This window comes from Schistocerca cancellata, chromosome 9, assembly GCF_023864275.1.
Source record: "Schistocerca cancellata isolate TAMUIC-IGC-003103 chromosome 9, iqSchCanc2.1, whole genome shotgun sequence".
In the NCBI taxonomy this organism is placed as follows: domain Eukaryota; kingdom Metazoa; phylum Arthropoda; class Insecta; order Orthoptera; family Acrididae; genus Schistocerca; species Schistocerca cancellata.
The window spans coordinates 289,665,582-289,693,569 of record NC_064634.1 but is presented as its reverse complement, the minus strand read 5'-3'; the positions used below and the strand labels follow the sequence as shown (position 1 = coordinate 289,693,569).

Genomic DNA, 27,988 nt, shown 5'->3' with positions numbered 1-27,988 from the left:
ACAGAGATTAAACAAGCGGAATGAAGAGATTAGGGCGTAATAGCTTCTAACATAAAGACTGTAAGATCTTTGCTGAGTGTTTGATGTCTTTCCCTTTCTTCTTCCCCCAGATTATAATCTTAACTGCTGACAGAAGTTCACTGGACCGAAACTACGCGGTCTTTGCTGAGGGTTCTGTCTCTAATTATGTGGCCTCTGCGGTGCAGAACAAAAGGTTACTGAAAGCCCGTGTCGTCCTGCAGTATCTCAAAAGTCCTGTCACTATAATTATTGTGAATGTGTGAGATAAAGTTGTGTTCTAAGCTACGACGTTTGATTAAATTCCACATTCCCGCTTGGTCAAAGAAATATTAAATTGCAAAGCGGCTGCTTGATGTTCTATTCAAAAGTTGTGAATTGTAAAAAGAGCATTTTCCAGTTTACAAAAATAATTCGAAGTAACGAGTTTGTTTTAGTTTTATTTACGATTAGCTGACAAACCTAGCATTGCAGCGGTGTTCATTTTTTCAATTTTCTATTAGAAACGAAAGCAAAAAATTAGGTGAGTTCTAAAAAGATTCATTTCCATGAATTCGTGAAAACACTCTTGAACTGATGAATTCTTTACGGGTTATCAGCCAAGTGGTGGCGTTGTCTTTTCGCAACGTTTCGATGAGTTTTGTACCCATCATCTTCTGGCGAAGATGATAGGTACGAAACTCATCTTCTGGCGAAGATGATGGGTACGAAACTCATCTAAACGTTGCGACAAGACGACGCCACGACTCCGCTGATAACCCGAGAAGAATTCCTCAGTGGAATACGCCGAGAAAGACTGCAATCGCATATAACACTATTGAACTATGAGATAATTTCAGTACACTGGGTGCAGATGGTTTGCGTATCTACAACGCGATTTTGAAAACGTCTCCACGGCAACAACTGTCAAAAGCGATCCCAGGTGTCAGGAATTTCTTTAAATTGACTCGACTGTAGGAGTGTCTTAGTAGTAAAGCAGGAATGTATTAAGACTTTTAAATATGGTTCTCGGATGAGACGTTGGATGACACGGTGAAACTTCCACAGTAATTCGTCGACGCAACTGACAGAAATCTTCAAGTGCGGTCAACACGCTGTGTGTTCACCAGACGTGAACATGTCAGTCAGTTGCACCGACAAAATACTGTGGAAATTTCTCAACACCTGACGTCTCGTGCAAGAACCATATTTACAACTATTTCGTCAGAAAACATGAAGCAACACATGTATTAAAACTTCATGCATAATGAGGCTTTTTTTTTCAAGCATCTCAGTGTTTATGAAGTCATATCTCCTGATGTGTGGGTCATACAAATTCTAGGTACATTCATCAGCATTTGTGGGCTCTGTCTCCTAAACTTGTTGCGAATAGAGGCAGTAGCAAGGAAGCAATACATTTAAATGTATGCATGATGCGGCAGTTTTCACGCATCTCATTGTTTATGACGTCATACCTCCTGAACTATGAGAGGTATGTGTTTCTAATCCACACAGTCATTGTTGCCTGACAGTAAGGGACATGTTTCGTTGAAATCGGTCCAGTGCTTTAGGAGGAGATATGTGGACTATACATACACACATACATAAATCTATTTTTATAATATGTATAGATGGACTTAACTGAGTATTGTACAAAGTCATCCATTGTGTACTACATTTACACCTGCATGGTTACTGTGCAATTCAGACTTAAGTGCCTGGCAGAGGGTTCATGGAACCATTTTCATACTACTTCTACCATTCAACTCTCGAATGGCGCGTGGGAAAAAGGAACACCTAAATCTTTCCGTTCGAGTACTGATTTCTCTTATTTTATTATGATGATCATTTCTTCGAACGTAGGTGGGTGTCCACAAAATATTTTCGCGTTCGGAAGAGAAAGTTGGTGATAGAAATTTCGTAAATAGATCTCGCCGCAAAGAAAACCGTCTTTGTTTCAGTGACTGCCACCCCAACTCGCGTATCATATCAGTGACACTCTCACCACTATTGCGCGATAACACGAAACGAGCTGCCCTTCTTTGCACTTTTTTGATGTCCTCCGTCAATCCTACCTGGTAAGGATGCGATACCGCGCAGCAATATTCCAGCAGAGGGCGGACAAGTGTAATGTAGTACTGTTACTAGTTGGAAGAGAATTCATTTCGAATTAGCCTCTTGCGTCTGCATAACTCACAGATACTTTCTCTGATAATCATACTTTCTAATATCATTGACTAGATTATTATCATTGATTGGAGTAGAAGTGTCTTCAGTGATGAGACCCGCTTCGAACCGAGCCCCGATGACCAGTGAAGTCGGCTGTGGAGATGCCTCGGATAGCGGTAGGGAACCAACCTGGCTGTCGGCCGCCATTCGACTCTACAACCAGGAGTGATGATCAGGGAAGTCGTTTCTTTTCATAGAAGGACACCTTTGGCTGTCGTCCGCGGCACTCTATAGCACTGCAGTATGTCCTCGATATTCTAGTCCCTGTTTTGTTGTCCTTAACGGAAAGCTATCCTGGGCTTACATTTCAGCAAAGTAATGACCGCCCGGACACGGCGAGAGTTTCTGCTGCTTACTTTCGTGCTTGCCCAACCCTACTTTGCCCATGAAGGTCACCGGATCTCTCCCCAGTTGAGAACTTACGGAGCATTATGGGCAGTGCCCTCCCACCGGCTTGGGATTTTTACGACCTAACGCACCAGTTGGACAGAATTTGGCACCATACCCCTCAGCAGGATATCCGACAACTCCGTCAATCAAAGCCAAGTCGAATAACTGCTTGCATAAGGGCAAGAGATGGACCAACGCGTTACTGACTTGCTCAATTTGTGAAACTCTATCTTTTGAATAAATCATTCAATTTTTCTGAAATTATAATCATTTGTTTCTTTGTACATACACATCTCATCTACCGATTTTCGTCTCATTAGAGTAATTTCTTCGTAACGTGCTGTTTTTTTTTATTTTTTTGTCTTAGAGTGAACATTGAGTCGTAATAAAACAGTTATCAGTTTTCGAAAATACTAATGAACTCGCTGTATGGCTAAGTTGCAAATTTCAGTTAACAGAAACAGGATTTCCACGTTAGTAATGTTGATTTAGCCACTAGTAAGTTTGATATCCATTAATTTCTTCCTTCGCTTCTTAGACCCTCATTATAAGAACGATAATGACCATGATCATCAAGAACAAACCAAAAACAACAGCACATTTCATCCACACACACATGTTATAAAAACAGATTTATGTATGTGTGTATGTATATTCCACATCTCCTCCTAAACCACTGGACCGAATTCAACAAAACTTGGCAGACATGTCCCTTACTGTCAGGCAACAATGTCTGTGGGGTTAGAACGACATACCTCTCACAATACAGTCATGTATTTTAAAATCAAGGCAAAACAGCAGTCACTGGTCGTCATTTGTCACATTCTACATCAACATCTACATACATACTCCGCAATCCACCATACGGTGCGTGGCGGAGGGTACCTCGTACCACAACTAGCATCTTCTCTCCCTGTTCCACTCCCAAACAGAACGAGGGAAAAATGACTGCCTATACGCCTCTGTATGAGCCCTAATCTCTTTTATCTTATCTTTGTGGTCTTTCAGCGAAGTGTAAGTTGGCGGCATTAAAATTCTACTGCAGTGAGCCTCAAATGCTGGTTCTCTAAATTTCTTCAGTAGCGATTCACGAAAAGAACGCCTCCTTTCCTCCAGAGACTCCCACCCAAGTTCCTGAAGCATTTCCGTAACACTCGCGTGATGATCAAACCTACCAGTAACAAATCTAGCAGCCCGCCTCTGAATTGCTTCTATGTCCTCCATCAATCCAACCTGAAAAGGATCCCAAACGTTCGAGCAGTACTCAAGAATAGGTCGCATTAGTGTTTTATAAGCGGTCTCCTTTACAGATGAACCACATCTTCCCAAAATTCTACCAATGAACCGAAGACGACTATCCGCCTTCCCCACAACTGCCATTACATACTTGTCCCACTTCATATCGCTCTGCAATTTTACGCCCAAATATTTAATCGACGTGACTGTGCCAAGCGCTACACTACTAATGGAGTATTCAAACATTACGGGATTCTTTTTCCTATTCATCTGCATTAATTTACATTTATCTATATTTAGAGTTAGCTGCCATTCTTTACACCAATCACAAATCGTGTCCAATCATCTTGTATCCTCCTACAGTCACTCAACGACGACACCTTCCCGTACACCACAGCATCATCAGCAAACAGCCGCACATTGCTATCCACCCTATCCAAAAGATCATTTATGTTGATAGGAAACAACAGCGGACCTACCACACTTCCCTGGGGCACTCGAGATGATACCCTCACCTCCGATGAACACTCACCATCGAGGACAACGTACTGGGTTCTATTACTTAAGAAGTCATTAACAATAATGAGAAAGAGAAATGCAACCAGTTTGGTGACTGAAATGCTCTTATAGACTCCTGGGAAAAAAAGACAAATGACTCACTTTTTTGGTATCGTTATTGCATATAACCTTTGGCAAAGCTTTTGCACACGAAATAATTGTAACCTCAGAGTTTTTTCACTTACATGTAATTGATTATGGTCTAAAAAACTGCTAAAGCTTCCAGACCGATCTTGATTTTATTTTATAGTGGTGAGAGGCTGCTTACATCATTTAAATGTAAAATTACAGGGTGTTTCAAAAATGACCGGTATATTTGAAACGGCAATAAAAACTAAACGAGCAGCGATAGAAATACACCGTTTGTTGCAATATGCTTGGGACAACAGTACATTTTCAGGCGGACAAACTTTCGAAATTACAGTAGTTACAATTTTCAACAACAGATGGCGCTGCAAGTGATGTGAAAGATATAGAAGACAACGCAGTCTGTGGGTGCGCCATTCTGTACGTCGTCTTTCTGCTGTAACCGTGTGCTGTTCACAACGTGCAAGTGTGCTGTAGACAACATGGTTTATTCCTTAGAACAGAGGATTTTTCTGGTGTTGGAATTCCACCGCCTAGAACACAGTGTTGCTGCAACAAGACGAAGTTTTCAACGGAGGTTTAATGTAACCAAAGGACCGAAAAGCGATACAATAAAGGATCTGTTTGAAAAATTCCAACGGACTGGGAACGTGACGGATGAACGTGCTGGAAAGGTAGAGCGACCGCGTACGGCAACCACAGAGGGCAACGCGCAGCTAGTGCAGCAGGTGATCCAACAGCGGCCTCGGGTTTCCGTTCGCCGTGTTGCAGCTGCGGTCCAAATGACGCCAACGTCCACGTATCGTCTCATGCGCCAGAGTTTACACCTCTATCCATACAAAATTCAAACGCAGCAACCCCTCAGCGCCGCTACCATTGCTGCACGAGAGACATTCGCTAACGATATAGTGCACAGGATTGATGACGGCGATATGCATGTGGGCAGCATTTGGTTTACTGACGAAGCTTATTTTTACCTGGACGGCTTCGTCAATAAACAGAACTGGCGCATATGGGGAACCGAAAAGCCCAATGTTGCAGTCCCATCGTCCCTGCATCCTCAAAAAGTACTGGTCTGGGCGGCCATTTCTTCCAAAGGAATCATTGGCCCATTTTTCAGATCCGAAACGATTACTGCATCACGCTATCTGGACATTCTTCGTGAATTTGTGGCGGTACAAACTGCCTTAGACGACACTGCGAACACCTCGTGGTTTATGCAAGATGGTGCCCGGCCACATCGCACGGCCGACGTCTTTAATTTCCTGAATGAATATTTCGATGATCGTGTGATTGCTTTGGGCTATCCGAAACATACAGGAGGCGGCGTGGATTGGCCTCCCTATTCGCCAGACATGAACCCCTGTGACTTCTTTCTGTGGGGACACTTGAAAGACCAGGTGTACCGCCAGAATCCAGAAACAATTGAACAGCTGAAGCAGTACATCTCATCTGCATGTGAAGCCATTCCGCCAGATACGTTGTCAAAGGTTTCGGGTAATTTCATTCAGAGACTACGCCATATTATTGCTACGCATGGTGGATATGTGGAAAATATCGTACTATAGAGTTTCCCAGACCGCAGCGCCATCTGTTGTTGAAAATTGTAACTACTGTAATTTCGAAAGTTTGTCTGCCTGAAAATGTACTGTTGTCCCAAGCATATTGCAACAAACGGTGTATTTCTATCGCTGCTCGTTTAGTTTTTATTGCCGTTTCAAATATACCGGTCATTTTTGAAACACCCTGTATGTACATCACAAAACGCCGAAAGTCGAACACTATGGTTACGACATCAAAGAATTGCAGCTGGAATCAGCAGACTTGCGCAAATAAATGTTTATAGTAATTTTTAGGTTCATTCGTAGGTAACGCAAGGTTTACATATCACTTATATGACCTGTATTATACTGATGAAAAAAAAGTCATAACACCAAGGAGGAGTTGTGCGACATAAACCAAAGTTGGTAGACATGTTTCTACATCTGAAAGATGGTGTCTATTAAAATGTCGCACCAGTTGCATAGGAGTGGCGCTACTGGCGCCACTATGAGGATACAAATCACGTTGGCTTTAAATATACGTTGTAATGGTCGTCAGCCTTAGTTACCTTTGACATTGGACGTGGTGAGCTTATGTTAGTCAAGAATGCCTTCTAAGCCGACAAAGAGGCCATTATCAGTACCTCACCGAGTTTGAGCGCGGGCATGCAATCGGGCTACGATAAGCTAGATGTTCCTTCCACGATACTGCAGAAAGACTGGGCAGGAGTGTTGCCACTGTTAAATGATTGCTGGAAGCGGTGGTCACTGGAAGGTACGACCGCACGAAGACTGGTCTCCGGACGGCCACGTGGTACTGCCAAGAGGGAAGATCATCGTCTTCGGCGTATGGCTCTTATGCATCGAACCGCAGCTGCCGTTTGAGTAGCAGTTGGCACCACAGTGACACAACCAACTTTTACAAATCGGTTACTTCAAGGACAGCTTCGAGCCAGACACCCTGTAGCGGACAGTCCACTGGCCCCAAACCACCGCCATTTTCGACTTCAGTGGTGACAAGCGAGAGCTCCTTGGAGAGCAGGTTGGAGGTCTGTTGTATTTTCTGATGAAAGTTGGTTCTGTCTCGATGCCAGTGGTGACTGAGTGCTGGTTAGAATGTGGACAGTTGAGGGCCTGCAACCAACGTATCTGCATGTTAGACCGTGTTCGACACACTGGACTTACACCTGAACTTACGGTCCGGGGAGCGATTTCGTATGAGAAGAGGAGCACTCTCGTGGGCATCCCACGCGCCCTGATTGCAAAACTGTACGTCAGTCTGGTAATTCGACCTGTTGTGCTGCCATTTTTGATCAGCATCCCCATGGGTGTTTTCCAACAGGATAACGCTCGTTCACGTACTGCTGTTGTAACCTAACACGCTGACATGTTGCCTTAGTTCAAAAAATGGTTCAAATGGCTCTGAGCCCTATGGGACTTAACATCTATGGTTCAAATGGTTCAAATGGCTCTGAGCACTATGGGACTTAACAGCTGTGGTCATCAGTCCCATAGAACTTAGAACTACTTAAACCTAACTAACCTAAGGACATCACACACATCCATGCCCGAGGCAGGATTCGAACCTGCGACCGTAGCAGTCACACTGTTCCGGACTGCGCACCTAGAACCGCGAGACCACCGCGGCCGGCTAACATCTATGGTTCAAATGGCTCTGAGCACTATGGGACTCAACTGCTACGGTCATCAGTCTCCTAGAACTTAGAACTACTTAAACGTAACTAACCTAAGGACAGCACACAACACGCAGTCATGACGAGGCAGATAAAATCCCTGACCCCGCCGGGAATCGAACCCGGGAACCCGGGCGTTGGAAGCGAGAACGCTACCGCACAAGCACGAGCTGCGGACTGTTGCTTTAGTCTGCTCGATCTGTCTCCAACCGAGCACATAAGGAACATCATCGGACGACAACTCCAGCGTACTCCACAAACTACACTAACCGTCCCTGTGTCGACGTACCAAGTGCAACACAAACTGACATCGGGTACCGGCAAAACACAACGTTTCCACATTTTCATGTTTCCATCCAATATTCTGGCCTTTACACCGGTTTTTAACGTACGAGCATTTCACATTTGCAATGGCTTGTCTCGTGCTTAGACTAAAGTGTGATCTAGCAACGTTAATCACATAAGGGGAGGTTTACTATCTTTTGGTTCAAAAAATTGACTTTTTTTAAATTGAATTTTTGGATCCATAAAAGTGTTTAGAATCCACCCCTGAAACGTTTTTCCCGAAAGAGGAACGGAAATGTTTGTTATTCGTGGTCGGACAAAAAAAATGCACCTGCCTGAAATCGGCCTTTTTCAAGCACCAGTTTTATTCTTTCGGAGGTCGAGTTATTGTAGCGGTGCTTGGGAGTAAACACACAAAATTCAAATGAAAGTTTGAACGCGTGTGTTTGGAAGTTAGCCCCGAAGCATTTGCATCCTGGTACGAAGACTGTGGAGATTGCGATTTTCCTGGCAGTGAGCACCTTCAACGAAGGGTATTCGCCAATTCTGAAGACCATGACTACGATGGATGTCACCGTGGGACTCTATTCGACGCAGTTCGCCAAGCATTCGGACGACCGCCGGATTCAAGCAGCCGAAGACCGCTTGTCACTGGCCGTACGAACGGCTCTGGAGCAGCGCAGGATGGCCCACATCGAGCAGAAGGACTAGTTTATGGACTCGGAATAGCAGATTGAACGTACGTTGCATAAAATTGCATTTATATGTAGTCAAAACTTCAGACGCGTTTTTCTCGAAATGACTTTTCTTTTATCGCGTGGTATGGTGACTTCAAATCTACTGAACCGATTGGCATGATTCTTTGCTTCTGACTAAGGTAACTAAATTTTCTTGGAGTTGTACCACTTTTATTCCGATCCATCAACTATAAATATTTTTACTTGGCCGACGAAGTCGAAAAATCGAAGAAAAAACCCTATTATTTTTCAAATGGCCGCCATTTTGTTTCCTATGGTCCAAATAACTTAAGCGAGGTACAGCTCCTAAAGAATCTTATATACTTCGCTAAGGTCAAGTCAATTTTGATTTCAGACGAGCCGGATGACCTGTGACGTACCGCAGGCGGAAGTCTACATCGAAATTTTGTTTCGTTCCGACAGCATTTCCGCCTTTGCTCTTCGACATTTTCGGTCGAAAAAATTCCAGTTTGTAGAGGCAATATCAGTAAACATTTTTATCAAATTTCATATTGATATCTGCAAGACATCCCGAGAAAAAAATTCTCAAAAAACATGCTTTTTCGTGCCAAAGATAGTAAATCTCCCCTTAAATATGTTTCCTAGACAAATCTATTCCCGAAAATTCATTACTCTATATTAATTAAGTTTTGGTGTCGCAATTTTTTTCCGTCACTGTAGAATATTATTCTAGTTTGTGGGACCAATACTATATAGAACTAACAAGGAATACAAATAATGGTCACCAGTTTCTTGAACTCAAGGGAGGGCGTGACAGGGATGCTGGAAAAACTGAACTAGCAGGCACCTGAAGTTCGACAAAAATTATCCCGTGACAGCGTTCGCAGAATGTTTCGATAAGCAGTGGGTAAAGACTCTAGAGAGTGAGGAATCTGGGGACACGAAGACAATATTAGACCAAGTGCAGGAAGTACTTCCCGCGGTCCTAAGTACCCTTCACCATGCACTTCACTGTGATTCCAGAGGACGTATGTACATGTAGACGAAAAACTAATATTTTGTTCTGTTTTGCGGGTGCTGAACACCCGAAAATACGACATCAATAACTGACCCCGAGAAAAGCTCATAGATCACGTATCTCGTGCACTACGGGATGTGATAGACGCGAGAAGTTTGTCGTCAATTACCTTACTGAGGTGGCTGGACCCACACCGGCGCGATCCGCTGCTCCGCTTCGCCAGGACTGTCGGCCCGTGCACTGTGCCGGCTGCCGCCACTGATCTCACCTTAAACGCGGCGGCCGATTTCACCGGGAGCAGCGCGGGCGTAAGCCAGCCGGCGGGCGTTGCGCGAGCCGGGCTCGGCTCAGCCGGTGACGAGGCAAAAACGCCCACCGGCAGTTTTGTGAAACTACAGCCAAGGTGACAAACGCGCCTCGTGTCATTCACCCACTCCAAATATTGCGCTGCCTCTCTGCTCGTGGCGACAGCCGCCAGATCAAACAAGCGAGGTGGCAAAGTGGTTCGGACTCTGGTGGCTCAACGCGGAGGTACGACGTACTAATTTCTGCCTGAACATTCTGACTGAAGTGTCCCGTGGTCTCACTTCTGATAAGTACTGGCAAGATTCCTGATACTTATCACGACTACCTTTACCTGTTCCTCTCCATTTGTTCTATTGATCCACCCTCAATGATGAAACTGTCGACGGAAGATTACTATCCAACTGTAGTTATTATCATGCTAAACATGCTCTGTCTGATCCAAAGTATCCGGACACACATATGTAATGCGGAATTTACCGCTAGATGTATGGAGAGGCGGTCCCGCCATTACAAAAAGAGACGGGGAGTAATGTGATGTCGGTAGAGAAACAGTAATAGCAGAGTGGGATGGTCAGGAGAGCTAAGAAGGACGAGACATTGGATGTCACATGAGTAACACAGCCGTTACAGGAACTGCAATTGTTATAAAGATGTCCAAACCGACTCCTGGTCAAGTGGTAGTACACTACTGGCCATTAAAATTCCTACACCACGAAGATGACGTGCTACATAGCTTTTCAGGGCATTCACACAAGGTTGGCACCGGTGGTGACATGTACAACGTGCTGACATGAGAAAAATTTCCAACCGATTTTTTGTACACAAACAACAGCTGACCGGCATTTCATGGTAAAACGTTGTTGTGGTGCCTCGTGTAAGGAGGAGAAATGCGTTCCATCACGTTTCCGACTTTGATAAAGGATGGATTGTAGCCTATCGCTATTGCGGTTTATCGTATCACGACATTGCTGCTCGCGTTGGTCGTGATCCAATGACTTTTAGCAGAATATGGAACCGGTGGGTTCAGGAGGGTAATACGGAACTCTATGCTGGATCCCAACGGCCTCGTATCACTAGCAGTCGAGATGACAGGCATCTTATCCGCATGGCTGTAACGGATCGTGCAGCCACGTCTCGATCCCTGAGTCAACAGATGGGGACGTTTGCAAGACAACAAACATCTGCATCAACAGTTGAACGACGTTTGCAGCAGCATGGACTATCAGCTCGGAGACCATGGCTGTGGTTACTCTTGATGCTGCATCACAGACAGGAGCGCTTGCGATTGTGTACGCGACGACGAACCTGGGTGCACGAATGGCAAAACGTCATTTTTTCGGATGAATCCAGGTTCTTTTTACAGCATCATGATGGTCGCATCCGTGTTTGGCGACATCGCGCTGAACGCACGTTGGAAGCGTGTATTTGTCATCGCCATACTGGCGTATCACCCGGCGTGATGGTATGGGGTGCCATTGATTACACGTCTCGGTCACCTCTTGTTCGCACTGACGGCACTTTGAACAGGGGACGTTACATTTCAGATGTGTTAAAAGACCTGTGGCTCTACCCTTCATTCTATTCCTGCGAAACCCCACATTTCAGCAGGATAATGCACGACCCCATGGTTCCTTTACGGGCCTTTCTGGATACAGAAAATGTTCGACTGCTGCCCTGGCCAGCATATTCTCCAGATCTCTCAGCAATTGAAAACGTCTGGTCAATGGTGGCCGAGCAACTGGCTCGTCACAATACGCCAGTCACTACTCTTGATGAAGAGTGGTATTGTGTTGAAGCTGCATGGGGAGCTGTACCTGTACATGTCATCCAAGATCTGTTTGACTAAATGCCCAGGCGTATCAAGGCCATTATTACGGCCAGAGGTGGTTGTTCTGGGTACTGATTTCTCAGGATCTATGCACCCAAATTGGGTGAAAATGGTTCAAATAGCTCTGAGCACTATGCGACTCAACTTCTGAGGTCATCAGTCGCCTAGAACTTAGAACTAATTAAACCTAACTAACCTAAGGACATCACACACATCCATGCCCGAGGCAGGATTCGAACCTACGACCGTAGCGCTCACGCGGTTCCAGACTGAAGCGCCTTTAACCACACGGCCACACCGGCCGTCTGGATGAAAATGTAATCACATGTCAGTTCTAGTATAATATATTTTTCCAATGAATACCCGCTTATCATCTGCATTTCTTCTTGGTGTAGCAGTGTTAGTGGTGTAAGTAGGCTGTTTATGTTTTCTTATTGGCAACGTTACGTAGCGCTCTGTATGAAAATCACTGGCTGTGCTGTGTGGAGTCTGTGGCTAGTTTGCATTGTTGTCTGCCATTGTAGCGTTGGGCAACTGGATGTGAACAGTGCGTAGCGTTGCGCAGTTGGAGGTGAGCCGCCAGCAGTGGTGGATGTGGGGAGAGAGATGGCGGAGTTTTGAAATTTGTAAGACTGGATGTCATGAACTGCTATGTATATTATGATTTTTCAACACTATTAAGGTAAATACATTGTTTGTTCTCTATCAAAATCTTTCATTAGCTAACTATGCCTATCAGTAGTTAGTGCCTTCCGTAGTTTGAATCTTTTATTTAGCTGGCAATAGTGGCGCTCGCTGTATCGCAGTAGTTCGAGTAACGAAGATTTTTGTGAGGTAAGTGATTTGTGAAAGGTATAGGTTAATGTTAGTCAGGGCCACTCTTTTGTAGGGATTATTGAAAGTCAGATTGCATTGCGCTAAAAATATTGTGTGTCATTTTAAGGACAGTCATGTATAATTGTTCAAAGGGGACGTTTCAGTGGCTAATAGTGTAAAATGGAAACTTGAAAGCACAACCACAACTAGAACAAGACCGACATGACCTCATGTGGTGGCGGACAGAGTCTGTGGAGCATCGAAATGGTGGTTCTAACGAATCACATAAAAACAGCAGGAGGAATCAATTGCGAGTTTTAAAGTGCTACCAGTAATCCAGTTATAACAATGACTGCAGATAGTGATTTATAAGGAATGGAGCACGAAGGCCAAGCAGCTCGTCATATGCCACACATTTCTTTGGTCATTGCTGACCGACGCTTGGGGTGGTGTGAAGAAGGAAGCCACTGGACAGTGGATTAATAGAAAATCACACCATTTCTTGGACAATCCAATGTAAGGATTAGGCTTTGGTGAATGCCCGGAGACATTATCTGCCGTAATACTCTGAGGTGACAGAAGCCATGGGATACCTCCGAATATCATGTCCGACATCCTTTTGCCTGGCGTAATGCAGCATCTCGACGTGGCATGGACTCAGCAAGTCAATGGAAGTTCCCTGCAGAAATATGGAACCCCGCTGCCACTATAGCCGTCGATAATTTCGAAAGCGTTTCCGGTACAACATTTTGTGCACGAACTGACCCCTTGATTATGCCCCATACATTTCAGATGGAGTCCGTGTCTGGCTATGTGGGTGGCCAGATCATTCACTCGATATGTCCAGAAACGTTCTTCAAACCAATCGCGAACAATTATGGCCTACTGAAATGGTTGGTGGTTGGGAACATGAAGTCCATGAATGGCTGCAAATGGTCTCCAAGTAGCTGAACATAACTATTTCCAGTCAGAGATAGGTTTAGCTGGACCAGATGACCCAATTCATTCCATGTAAACACAGTCCACAACATTATGGAACCAACACCAGTTCGCACAGTGCCTTGGTTACAATTTGGATCTATGGCTTCGTGGGGTCTTCACCGCAATCGAACCCTATTAATAGCTTTACCAGCTAAAACCGGGACTCATCTGACCAGGCCACTGGTTTCCTGTAGTCCAAGGTCCAACCGATATGGTCACTACCCCACAAGTGGCGCTTTATGCGATTTCGTGCAGTTAGCAAAGGCACTCGCGTCGATCAGCTGCTGCCACAGCCCATTAACACCATATTTCGCCGCACTGTGCTTACGGATATGTTCGTCGTTCAGCCCACATTTATTTCTACGATTATTTCATACAGTGTTGCTTGTCTGTTAGCACTGACAACTACACACAGATTCCACTGCTCTCAGTCGTTATGTGAAGGCCGTCGATCACTGTGCTGTCCTTGCTGAGTGTTAATGCTTGAAATTTGATGTTCTCGGCACACTCTTGACACTGTGGATCTCGGAAAACTGAATTCCGTAACGACTTCCGAAATGTAATGTGCCATGAGTCTAGTTCCATTCCGCGTTCAATGTCTGTTGATGATGTTTCGTTTGTGGGGAACTCAACTGCACAGTTATCGGCGCCCGTAAAAACTGCCACAGTCCAATTTTTTTACATAGTCCAATCTAGCCACTGTCACGAATGATGATGAGGATGACGATGAAATGATGAGCACAACACAAAGACCCAGTCCCCAGGCAGAGAAAATCCCAAATGCGGCCGGGAATCGAACCCGGGACTCCGTGATCCAGAGGCGGCAGTGATAGCTCCTAGACCACTCAAAGTCTGTTGCCTCGGGCCTCCATAATCATGTCGGGAACGTTTCACATAAATCAACTGAGTTAAAATGACAGCTCCGTCAGTTCAGTGTCGTTTTGTACCTCGTGCACGCGATACTACTGGCATCTGTATAGATGCATATTGCTATGACAAATTCTCACCTCAGTATACTTCCATCTGGAATGGGGAGGATATAATAGCTGAACATTTTTATTTTCATCTGTTGATTGTTATCCTTAATTATTTGATCCTGCCATGAAAGAAAGTGAAGATTTGTTACCAGAAGCATTTTTCGTATGTTTTTTCCTCTGAAACATGGTAGTGGTTTCGAGAAAAATGTGCGGGTGAAGAGGGAAGCAGGTATCACCATGGATTCTTGGAAGCTATGTTTTACGGTCCTTGTAGAACAAATTAAACTAATGTTAAGTGGAAGGTCACCTGCTTGAATAACATTAATGTGACAAACTAAAAGTTTCGTGTTGCAGTGAGGAGCTACAAAATTCTAGATCCTTATTTCAGTCTCAATATGAGTATGTAAGACATTGGAAATGAGTGAGTTTCTAGTCTGACGAAAATCGTGATAGAATCGATATTTCAGTCTAGTAAGAACAATGAAAGGAAGAGATTTCTTTTGCGCTTGTCAGGATAGTCTGCAGACTGAAATTCCGATAAAAAAGATAAATATTAGACTATAACGTACAGAAATGCGTTATCGGGTTGGGCCATATAATTTGATTACCATATAGTAACAACAGAGGTAGTGTAAATCTGTATCATTCATGGTAGAACTCGACCGCAAAACGTAAGGACATGCAAATGAGTCATGAAATCACGTTGAAGGATAAACAACGATCACTTCACAAGTTTTAATATGATAACAAATAAATTTTTGAGTCGTACATAAGACACATTTTTAAGCGCTGGAATACTCACAGTAAACGGGAGGATGTTGGCGTCTTGAGGTTTCCTGAGTACGTAGAACAACGTCAATCTTCAGCAGTTATTGCCTAAAGAAAAAAGAATACCGCATATTAGTCCGCGGCTGTGTTCGTAAACATTTATTTAGTATAAGCTATTCATCACTTCGGCATAACAGAGACGCTACAGCATATTTTAGCAGCTAATAGCTTTAGATCGCCACCCGTGTTTTAACGTTACATTCCATGGATCCCTTAGCGATGGGCCTGTGGTTTGTAGAAAGCAGTGCAAGACACGTATGTCGTTTAAATACAATACAGACAACTATTGTTGTACTGCACTGTCTGCAGCTGAGGGCTTAGCGCATCTGAATACCGTGTGGGTGACTCTGGTAGTATTTGTTTTCCTTGGTAGAAGCACTGGAACGAGATGCACCTAGCCTACTTGAGGCAGCGACTTAAATGGGGCGTCTCAAAAATCTGGAGAACTGACAATGGCTGGAAGATCAACAATTCCTCTGTCGGTCCCCTATTCCAGGAAATCCCCTACAAATTCAATGACTCGGCACTTTGCCTTTCTGATACCCAGACTCAAATTTAACCAAGTATAGTTCTGTAAACATCTTCCCAGGCTGCACATCGTAGAGACACCTTTCTGCCCCTGTGGAGAGGAAGAAGACGCGTCACTTTTTCCTTGTGTTCCCCGGGCTGCAAGGAAAGACTACTTGTGAAGTAAGTTTGTAAGGTGACTGAATGAATATCAATTTCGCACCTTACATGAGAGATTTTGTATGTCGTAACACATAGAAGAGTATGTCATCTGACATACTTCGGCGATAGTGAGCAGATTTGCCTATTAAAATGTACAGTATGTAATGTAAAGGGATAACTCTTGATTCAACAGTATTAACACAGCGAACCCAAGTCCTGCATGTCAATGAACAAAAGGTGAAAAAAGATGCTGGAGGAAACGTTTTTGGTTTTGGGGCAATTGTGTCATCGTAGCCCAGTACAATGGAACACCTTTTAAAAAGGGGTTATTGACCCATGGCAAAAGGGACAACAAATGCGCTGGGCGATACATCGAGGAGAGCAGGTATTGGGCCAGCGCTGCTTGCTACGGATAAATTCTTTATAAAACTCCAGATAGATACAAACAGACCAGCGACACAGTTGATCACGTGAAACGCCTGTGGTGTACTCATGATGTATACGTGTAACTTTCAGGCGTCAGGAGCGGGCACAAAATGTCCGACTGGCTGGAATAAACTTGAGAGGAGCAGAAAGGGGCGAAATTTCGACGTAGTTTGAAGGTAGGCCCTTTGTGATTGGCAGAGGTAGTTTCCACAAGATGAAAGGAATGCTGCCATTGGTCTGGAAAAGCCATGACATGAAGCACAAAAGAACACAGGTGGGTTAGAGTTCGCTACGAAAGTCATAAGACCTAAAACTTCGGGGCTCTCCTCTGAACTAGTATCAAGTGTAGAACGGGGCGCATCACGTTTTGTATGACGCCAAAAGACGACTTTGGCTGACATTCAGCTAGAAATTAGCTGAAGAATCGTTGAGCTCCAACAGCGGACAAACGAAACAGCCACAAAGTTAATTGTTCCTGTGAGAGCTGAGAGGGAACTGCAGTATACACACTGCTCCATCTGTGCACATGTATATCGCCATATTTCCAGGCTAGGGATGAGTGCATGTTTTCTCGCCTAACGAGAAACATAGGACAGTTTCTGCTGATAAAATCACTAAAGATTTTGGTTCGCTTTTTTATAGGATTTTCAGAGGGCGAGAGCAGCCGAGCAGCTAAGGTAAATGCCACTAGCAGAGGCGTAAATTTGTTGGTTCACCAGCTCGCATCCACTGTGAACTCGAGCAGCCTTGAGTTAATCTTTTGCTAATTTCGTCAGAAAAACTAACCATCCTCCGTAGACTTGATTGTCATCCTAAATAGTACCGAACTTAGAACCGGAATTCTGATGATTTGTCGTAATAGTGAACAACTTCAACTTGTAGAGAACCTTCAATTTAAATTTGGTGTTGTTATGTTCAGTGCTATTTCGGCTAAACAGGACGTAATGTGTTATATTGACAACTGTGCTGCAAGTGTCACATCACAATCTATGTAAATTCGTGTACTTCTTTGACAAAAATTCTGAAATTAAACAAATTGTGTACAGATGAACACCGGTGTGCTCTGTCATAGAATAAGGGGCCACTCCTAACCCCAGTCATTTATTCTGTACACGCTAACGCACTCACAGGGTGTTTTTGCTGATGTCTGACAAATGTGAAAAGGAGTGGAGTGTCAGTAGGTCATCCGTTGCCAACCTGCGTGACGGCTTTGCTAGCAACACAGGATCATAGTCTATTCCACGTGATGTACAAATTCATTGGAGTAAGACTAACATACTCGTATTACTGACAATGGACAGCACAAAAGTCTTCTGTAGCATTTGATTTTACACTATTACACAGTACTGGTCTGCCTGTAACTATGCATGTTCTAGCAGTATGTAAGTATGAGCGGGTTGTATGGTGTAGGCTGAAGGCCAAAAAATTTCTATTAAACATTTGAAAAAAGGTTGTGCTGATCCCAGGCCTTTCCAGTCCATTCCCAAACGATTCCATATGGCAGAGGACGACAAGGCCGTTGGTCGGAAAAGCACAGTTTCCTGGACCTTATCACGAAGCTACTTGTTTTGTTATAGTGCTAATGTTAATCATTTAGTAATCTGTTATATCAATTTAAAGAGCTTTTATGAAGACTCTTTCTTCAATGGAGTAGAGAAAGTTACTGAAGAGAAATTTCTTCAATTCAGTCTTAAACTCTATCACATCACCCGCAAGACATATGATATGTTGTGACAGGCTGATGCATACATTTATCTGACTTCTTTCTGTGTATACTGTGTTAACCCATTGAACTATTTGTTTGGGTTGTTTTCAGTCCTAGTGTTACATCCATGCTTTTCCCTGTTTTCTTTGAGAAGATTAATATTGTTAATGACTAAAGATATTAATGAAAACAGTTATCAAATTCTCAAGTTTTTGAAGATTACTCTTCGGAATGTTCTAAAACAAACAACAGAAACAATTCTTAAAATACGCTTCTGTCTTCTGACAGGCTGATGGATACATATATCTGATTACTTTATGTGTTTACTGTGTGAACCGTTGAACTATTTGCTGAGGTTGTTTTCAGTCCTAGTGTTACATTCATGCTTTTACTGTTTTTTGAGATAAGACAAATATTGTCAACGACAAAAGACATCAATGAAAATAATTGTCAAATTCTCAAGTTTTTTGAGGGTTACCCTTCAGGATGTTCTAAAACAAACAACAGAAACAATTATTAAAATACGCTTCTGTATTCCAACAATATTCTATCCCTATAAGTTAAGTTCTCTAAAATGATACCATAACACATTTGGGAAAGGCAAAATGCAACTAGTTTCTTCATTTTAAATCACATGTATCTGCCATACGTGTTACAAATGCAGTGGAACTTTGGGGCTTTATTAATTTTTGGATGTGGGTATTCCAATTAAGACTGTAATGTACATGTTTTCTCAAACACTTAACACATTCCACTTCCTCTGTTTCATTGTGTGAGTAGAATATTTTTGTAGCTTGTGAATTTCCATCAGAAGTACTGAACTGTTCACTGTTAACCGCTTTATGAAGTGTGACAGAAGTTCCTTAATAGTTGCGGCAACAATTCTGGCTCGATACCGGGTGCGGGTTAACGACCGAACAAATTACACGAACTATGAGCAGCTTATGCTGATAAACGACTAATAGAATTAGTTCTATACTGAGTTAGTAACACGATAACGCCGGCTGGAAGCTGGAAATTTACTGACTGGTTCGGAGCGGCGGCCTTACAAAAATAGACTGTCTCGTCTTTGCTTACTGACCACACATGTTTCGGTGATGTTAGGCAATTTACGTGATTTATTTTTGAGTTTGTCGTATATTTTGATATCTTAAAAATGTCTCTTGTTTGCCGTTAATATTGCAGTTATAAAAATACAATTCATAACATTAAATCATCTCAGTCCAAAAATTTTAGAGATTGGACTAGTAAAAAGTTGAGAAACTTTAAAACGGTGGTTTTAATGCTTCAGGTGTTCTCTACACAGTCTGCCCTCCCCCCCCCCCCCTTGCGTAAAATAATGTGGAACCTTAAGAAAAGTCCTTCTTTGAGATGTTGTTCAAATCGAGCGACACGTTGTCCGGAATGTCGGTTATGTCGTCAAAGCGTTGACCCTTCATGTGACGCTCTGTGCTTCGTCGTTTTGTGATAGGTTCATGCTGATTAACACCAACTCTCGTCATCCGCGATGATTTTTTTTTTCTTCAGAAATTTTGTATTTTAGTCAAGTCGCGTTAGGCGGCGATACGTAATTATTTTTGTTCTGGAGCCAAAGTGTACGGGACAAATTTTGGACGTCCTATGTTCTTGTTCAAAACATTATAGAGAATACAAGAAATGTATTCCCAATTGCGAATACGATGAGATTCCAGATATATAATTTATTGACGACATATGAAGATTTGTGCCGGACTAGAACACGAACGTGGATTTCCCACTTTATACGTGTGGTCATCTTAACCACTTCGTCTATCCAGCATCGACTCACACCTCCATATGTCTCCGTGTGTCCACATCCTGCACATGCACAGTCGCTGTTACTCCCAAAAGAAAAAAAAAGAAAGAAAAAAGGTCAAATGGCTCCGAGCACTATGGGACTTAATACTGGTGGTCATCAGTCTCCTAGAACTTAGAACTACTTAAACCTAACTAAGGTAATGACATCACACACATCCATGCCCGACGCAGGATTCGAACCCGCGACCGTAGCGGTCGCGCGGTTCCAGACTGAAGCGCCTAGAATCGCTTGGCCACACCGGCCGGCGCTATTATTCCCGCACAGGAAAAGAGTTATTATCGTCGAAGCGTTTGCTTAGGCCTGTAAACACTACTTGCAGTATCTGCGTGTAAGGTGTACTATTCAGTGTCCTTCAGGCGTGCCTACAAGCATACATATCTGAAGGGCATTGCATAGTAGAGCGTTAAACACAGACATTGCATGTAGTATTCTAGAAAATGTGCTGAACACTTGATTTACAGATGTCGCTCCATTGCGAATTGTTGCTAGAACAACGTTGAGACACTACAGACGAACGTCCATTACTGCCTGCTCACAGCTGACTGGTCGAATGCTCCTCTGTTGTTTATAGTTCAGCGTTCAAGCTGTCATAGAAGGACTGTACTGATATCGCTTGTACGTCGATACCTCTAGGACGGACGGTGTACATTATTTCCTGAAAATGCGAAGACTACTCCTTCGATCAGAAAGTTTAAAGGTGACTTCAATTTCATCGAGAAACAGAATTTGACTTTCGCGCTTCAAATTATCTTCTCTCTTTCCATTGCCCAAAATAATTGTTAACTGTTTTACGTGTTACATTTCTCATTCGAGGCGCAAAGCAGATGGTTTTCCAATAAATACGCTCCTTTTGCTATTTCACTATCTACGTAGGTAAATTTCACCAAATTTCATACCGTTCACGTTCTTTGCTGCAAGATGACATAACAGATAAGAAAAAGGGTTTGGTGTATTGCAGCATCAGTGTATGGCTCATGGAGTTTCATTGCTTAATAAAGTACCTGTGTGTGGCGACATTTTGTCTGCGTTTTTCTTTTAAGTTCGTTAATGCCGCGGATAAAAACTTTGTATTGAAAATCTTGGAGTGTTAAAGTGAGATATAAATACAAATCTCCTTATGTGAAAAAATGTCGCATGCGTACCGTTTCTTCGCTAGGATTCCAAGAAGGTTTTGACATTAACAATGTTCAGATACTTTTATACGCTTCTTATATGAACGGTTTATCACCAACGTTTCACTTCCGTACAAGGCTGCACTCCAGACAAAAAATGGTTCAAATGGCTCTGAGCACTATGCGACTTAACTTCTGAGGTCATCAGTCGCCTAGAACTTAGAACTAGTTAAACCTAACTAACCTAAGGACATAACACACATCCATGCCCGAGGCAGGATTCGAACCTGCGACCGTAGCGGTCACTCGGCTCCAGACTCAAGCGCCTAGAACCGCACGGTCACTAAGGCCGGCACTCCAGACAAACACATTCAAGATAGGTTTAGTAACAGTCATATTCGATGTTAAAAAGTTTTCTTTTTGAGAAAATATTTTCTTGCTGTTGTCAGCGAGCGTTTTGTATAATCTTACCTATGCGATCGTCAGTTATGTTGCTTTACAAACAGAAAAACTCAAATACAGTACCATTTTTAGTGTCTCACTTCGTAGTGTAATATATTCATCACCATACGATGTAATTCGACTACAGTCGATCATCCATATTTTATTTTTGTTGATATTCACGTTGTAATCTCTTTTCGAAACATTCCTTTCAACTGGTTTTCCTGCCCTTTTTTTGTGGAATTGCGGTGACATCAGCCATACATCAAAGTTTTTAATTTCTTCTCCCTGAGCTTTAATTCTCTTTTCAAATTTCGCCTCGGTTTCCTTTACTGTTTACACACTGTAAAGACAATAACATGGGAAATAGGCTACACTCTTGTTTTACCCCTCCTCAACTACTCCTTCTCTTTCAAGTCCTTAGACTCTCACAATTGTAAGCTGTCCTTTCAGATCCCTGCCTAATCACACACTCGGAAATCGCCACATATTCGTGAACAGACTGCAAACGTTTGTGCCCAGGAATAATACACTACTGCCCATTAAAATTGCTACACCAAGAAGAAATGCAGATGATAAGCGGGTATTCATTGGAAAAATATATTATACTAGAACTGACATGTGATTACATTTTCACGCAATTTGGGGGGATAGATCCTGAGAAATCAGTACCCAGAACAACCACCCATGGCCGTAATAACGGCCTTGATACGCCTGAGCATTGAGTCAAACAGAGCCTGGATGGCGTGTACAGGTATATCAATGTTCATCAAGAGTAGTGACTGGGCAACTGCCATTGACATATGGGTTTCCCTTACGTCGCGAGGAGCCCCTGGTGTGTCGTAGATGTGGAACACAGGTGTCGGTCCCGACATGTTTTAAATTTAGGGTGTTTCTTGTCATAACTGAAATGCAGATCGGGGTCTCCCAAAGTACGTGCCCTCTATTTTAAACAATAATGAAGCGAGCCCGGTTTGTGGTTTAAGATTCTGTGCGATGTTATGACTTCTTCCCAAAATACTGTCTGTGAGATTTTAATGTGACACAGTGTCGCACGGTCACCCATTATTTCTAAATAGCATCCAGCATAATCATCTGTCCCCTTTCCAGCTGTATCCGTACTGGTATTTTACCCAAAGTTTTACCCAGTAATTCTGCTGTGGTTTGTTCGATTTTTGTGGTTGGTATTTTATGAATGTCAAGGTTGTATTTTTAATGTGTGTGTGTGTGTGTGTGTGTGTGTGTGTGTGTGTGTATGTGTATTTGTAGAAACGAATTGATTAAAACGAAGAAAATACTCATATAAGAAACGAGATAGCAAGCAATCAGAGATAAAATCGCACTCATTCTCCCACAGTCTCACTCGCGATCGTGGAAGATAGCGTTGTCACTGTTCAAATGTTCTATAATTGATGAATAGATCTGAGTTAGACAAGAGGGAAACTAAAACAGATACGTGCGGATAGGTGGCTGGCTGACCACTTACAAAAATATTGTTGAACGAGCCACGCTGATAGCACATTTAAAACGTCACCCAAATTTTTTTAGGCACAAGTCGGACTACTCACAAAATCTTAAACTTTATACCACATTCGTTTGATTGTCATTCAAATAGAAGGCAAATCTATCGGCAAATGAGCTGATGCCCTCTGATCTGAAAATAAAATACAGTCCACCAAATTGTGGTACACTGTGATCTGTACGCCACAAGCACCACAAATCGAATGGTCTTCGCGCCGTAGTGAGAAGCCGTGCTTCAGTGGGCTGTGGCCTATGCAAACACTAGCAAAGAGGATCTCATCCTGCCTGTGGGGCTGAAAGGAGGTAACGGTAACGGTGTGAGGCAGCGCAGTGGTTAGCACACTGGACTCGCATTCGAGCGGACGACAGTCCAAACCCGCGTCCGTTTTTATTTTATTTTATTTTTTTTTTTTTATTTTTTTTTTTTTTTTCAAAGCTTCATATCGCATATCAGCGCGAAGGGGACTTCACTAGACGCACCTTATTGTCTGTCACTTACAGTCGGAAAATTTTGGAAATTTGTGGTAAGGTCTTATGGGACCAAACTACTGAGGTCATCGGTCCCTAAACCAACACACTACTTAATCTAGCGCAAACTAACTTACGATATGGACAACACAGACACCCATGCCCGAGGGAGTACTCGAACATCCGACGTGGGGGCTTCCAGTAGGCTACAAGTGAATTCGGCACATGGACTCGACAGGTGGACTCGATAAGTGAACTCGACTCGCTCAGAAAGGAGAGCGAGTACTCGAGTTCGCAAGTACAATCGCGAGCTCGTGGCATTCCAGCCACATACGCAACCGTTTGAACGAATTTCCGCCGTAACTGTAAATTACTGTTCACTAACTTGACACGATCATAATTTCGGCTTTACAGCCATACTCGAGTGCAAGTTGAAATGTCACATAATGTCTTACCTCCCTAAATGACAAAGCAAGTTATATACCAATATAACGACAGATCGGTTAGCAGAGAATATTTTTCTGTTTATACATACATTTATATAGATAAAACTTTATCGAAGACTGCTGTAAATTTATTTTAATGTTTAATATCTGTTCAGAGAATGGCTAACAAATACTCTGACATAAACACACTTTCGACGCGTTCCCGAGTGTGTAGCTACAGTATCAGTTTGAAGTGCAATCTCTAATTGGCGATTTATTATTAACATAAATTACAGAAATTAATGATAAGCCACACCACTCGCTGTTAGCCCATAAACACAAGCTGCCATGACCAAATTAATACAAAAATAGCGCACTTTTTTGTCCCAGGGATACAACAGTGACGTTACTCTGTGTACAGTTTTCGTTTGACGTAGCACACATGTTTTCTCATTGTGGAGGTGTAATGAACAAGAATACAACCATTTTGTTTGCATTACTCGAATTTTGTAATTTTTTTGTCTAAAGCATGGACTGTAGCGTGAAACTTATTCGAGATATCACTCTATCTCAAATGGAACACATTTGCATTTGTGAAGTTTGCATCAATTAAGTTTCGTGTTAGACCCTCCACAGTCTCACAAAACACAGTTTCGTTAAAGTCCATCTGATCCCGACAGTCGGTCATATCGCCTTGTCACTACTACACTACTGGCAATTAAAATTGCTACATCACGAAGATGACGTGATACAGACGCGAAATTTAACCGACAGGAAGACGATGCTGTCATATGCAAATGATTAGCTTTTCAGAGCATTCACACAAGGTTAGCGCCGGTGGCGACACCTACAACGTACTGACATGAGGAAAGTTTCCAACCGATTTCTCATACACAAACAGCAGTTGACCAGCGCTGCCTGGTGAAAGGTTGTTGTGATGCCTCATGTAAGGAGGAGAAATGCGTACCATCACGTTTCCGACTTCGATAAAGGTCGGATTGTAGCCTATCGCGATTATTGTTTATCGTATCGCGACATTGCTGCTCGCGTTGGACGAGATCCAATGACAGTTAGCAGATTATGGAATCGGTGGGTTCAGGAGGGTAATACGGAACGCCGTGCTGGATGCCAACGGTATCGTATCACTAGCAGCCGAGATGACAGGCATCTTATCTGCATGGCTGTAACGGATCGTGCAGCCACGTCTCGATCCCTCAGTCACTAGATGGGGACGTTTGCAAGACAACAACCATCTGCACGAACAGTTCGACGACGTTTGCAGCAGCATGGACTATCAGCTCGGAGACCATGGCTGCGGTTACCCTTGACGCTGCATCACAGACAGAAGCGCCTGCGATGGTGTACTCAACGACGAACCTGGGTGCACGAACGGCAAAACGTCATTTTTTCGGATGAATCCAGGTTCTGTTTACAGCATCATGCTGGTCGCATCGGTGTTTGGCGACATCGCGGTGAACGCACATTGGAAGCGTGTATTCGTCATCGCCATACTGGCGTATACCCGGCATGATGGTATGGGGTACCATTGGTTACACGTCTCGGTCACTTCTTGTTCGCGTTGACGGCACTCTGAACAGTGGACGTTACATTTCAGATGTGTTACGACCAGTGGCTCTTTCCTTCATTCGATCCCTGCGAAACCCTACATTTCAGCAGGATAATGCACGACCGCATGTTGCAGGTCCTGTACGAGCCTTTCTGTATACAGAAAATGTTCGACTGCTGCCCTGGCCAGCACATTCTCCAGATCTCTCACGAATTGAGAACGTCTGGTCAATGGTGGCCGAGCAACTGGCTCGTCACAATACGCCAGTCACTACTCTTGATGAACAGTGGTATCGTGTTGACGCTGCATGGGCAGCTGTACCTGTACACGCCATCCAAGCTCTGTTTGATTCAATGCCCAGGCGTATCAAGGCCGTTATTAGGGCCAGAAATGGTTGTTCTGGGTATTGATTTCTCAGGATCTGTGCACCCGTATTGCGTGAAAATGTAATCACATGTCAGTTCTAGTATAATATATTAGTCCAATGAATATCCGTTTATCATCTGCATTTCTTCTTGGTGTAGCAATTTTAATGGCCAGTAGTGTACTTTATAGCAGCAAGGTCGTGTAATCGTCTTCCGTACTAACAACAGGTCACGACAAGTCTTACACTCATGCATGCTTCAGAAAGAGAGAACGAGTCGACGAGTATGGAGCGACCACAGCGCCAGCTCTCAGATTCGTCACATGCGCGGAATTACAGTGGGAACGAAGGAAGCCCGTCGGTACTGATGTAGCAGTGGCGCCTTGATTTGTGAAGTATGCAGCCCACAACATTAACCTCATACTCGCTCCGTATCTCATCTCTACTCTGTACCTCGACAGCGAGGCAGTAGTAAACAGAGGGAAGGCATGCTGAAGTATCTGATGTTCTAGACACACCTCCTTCACTGCTCCATCTGCCCTTTTGCTTCCCTTAATACCTATGTGCTCTGGAATCTAGTGGAAGGACATCTCCTTCACCAGCCTTTGTATATGGATGAAGGCATTCTGGATATTCCGAACTATTTTCTCTGCTGGGTAAAAACGTTGTAGAGAATGAAAGGCACTCAGTGAGTCGGAAGAGACAAGGATTTTGGAACTAGAAGTATATTTCATCTGCTCCAATGCGCACAAGATCTTGTATAATTCCACATCGAAGACATTAAAGCCTTGGGGCGTTGGATCTTGAGGACGTGATCTGGGAAAACAACAGAGCAACCAACGGAGCCCCCATGTTCAGACCTATAAATACAGTTACAGACGTGTATTGTGTAATGTGCCGGTAATTTGGTCACCTTACATGTGAGAATTATCAGTTAAAAGACGGTTTCACATCCTACAAGGATAGGAGAAAATCGCTCCGAATGGAGAGCCGTGATTGGCTGTGTCCCAAAATGGACACTGGAATAACGGAGGCTTGGTTGAGAGCGTGCGGCCCAGTCCAGCGAGAGGAGGCGAGCACGTCAGTCACAAAGCAAGACTGCTCTGGAACGTTGCTAGCAACGTGTCCAGTGACTGGTCTCTGTCCTACTTAGTATAGTGCTGATTGCACTACTTGAAAGACGAGCAATTTGTTTCTCTGTAGACAGAGGAACAGGTTGGTACTTCAGTGTGGCGCTTTTAGTACTGAGAAGTGCTCATTTACTCTCGAACACTAGACACACTTCCGTTCCTGGCCAGTATAGGCAAGCAGACTGCAGAGTCTCGTAAACAATTTAACCACAGACGTTTTCGGACCTAGTCTTCTATGACACGGAGGCTCCACACTTTGCTGATCACATGGGTGATATTTGCGTATCGAGATAATACAGGGTACAGTAGAGTTAAATACGTACACTTCCACTAGTGCGTCTTTCTGAGTTTTTCGTTGTCTACGCCAGATTAAGTGGTGGTTAGAACTAACAAAAGTGTTAACATTATCAACCTCTCCTGTGTTCTTAAGAAAATAACACATGACGCTATGTATTTTGCCAGTCTCGGATAGGGTAAATAGTAGGATTTGTAAATGTATATTTGTTAGGTTTCCATGTTGTGTTTCTTACACTTTTCTTTTTATTTTATAATCAAACATTTATTGATTGAATCCTACTTCTCTTATTTAACTATGATTAGTCCCTACATTCATTCCGAATACGTCAGATAAGAAACAGATGTAGAGGAAATCATCACTTAAATTAATTTTTCATGCCAAGAATAGCTCGGTGTTCTCACGAAAAACAGGCCCAGAGTCAGATAGCGATAGATCCACTACTGATACCACTTATGGCATCTTGCAAGTGCTTAGTTACAATGCCATGAAATACTGTATTAAAAACATAGGAAGGAGTGCAGCCTCTCTTGTACTGCAATAAACCTAAAATTCCTCT

General features: G+C 43.3%; 1 long non-coding RNA gene across 1 annotated transcript in view; it reads right to left on the bottom strand.

The window, feature by feature from the left end:
• The window catches only part of LOC126100607 (uncharacterized), a 563,386-nt gene that overhangs the window by 167,427 nt on the left and 367,971 nt on the right, over positions 1-27,988 (bottom strand). The window contains exon 3 of the long non-coding RNA XR_007522186.1: positions 15,444-15,517. This is a non-coding gene — a long non-coding RNA (uncharacterized LOC126100607). The remainder of the gene's footprint in view (positions 1-15,443; positions 15,518-27,988) is intronic.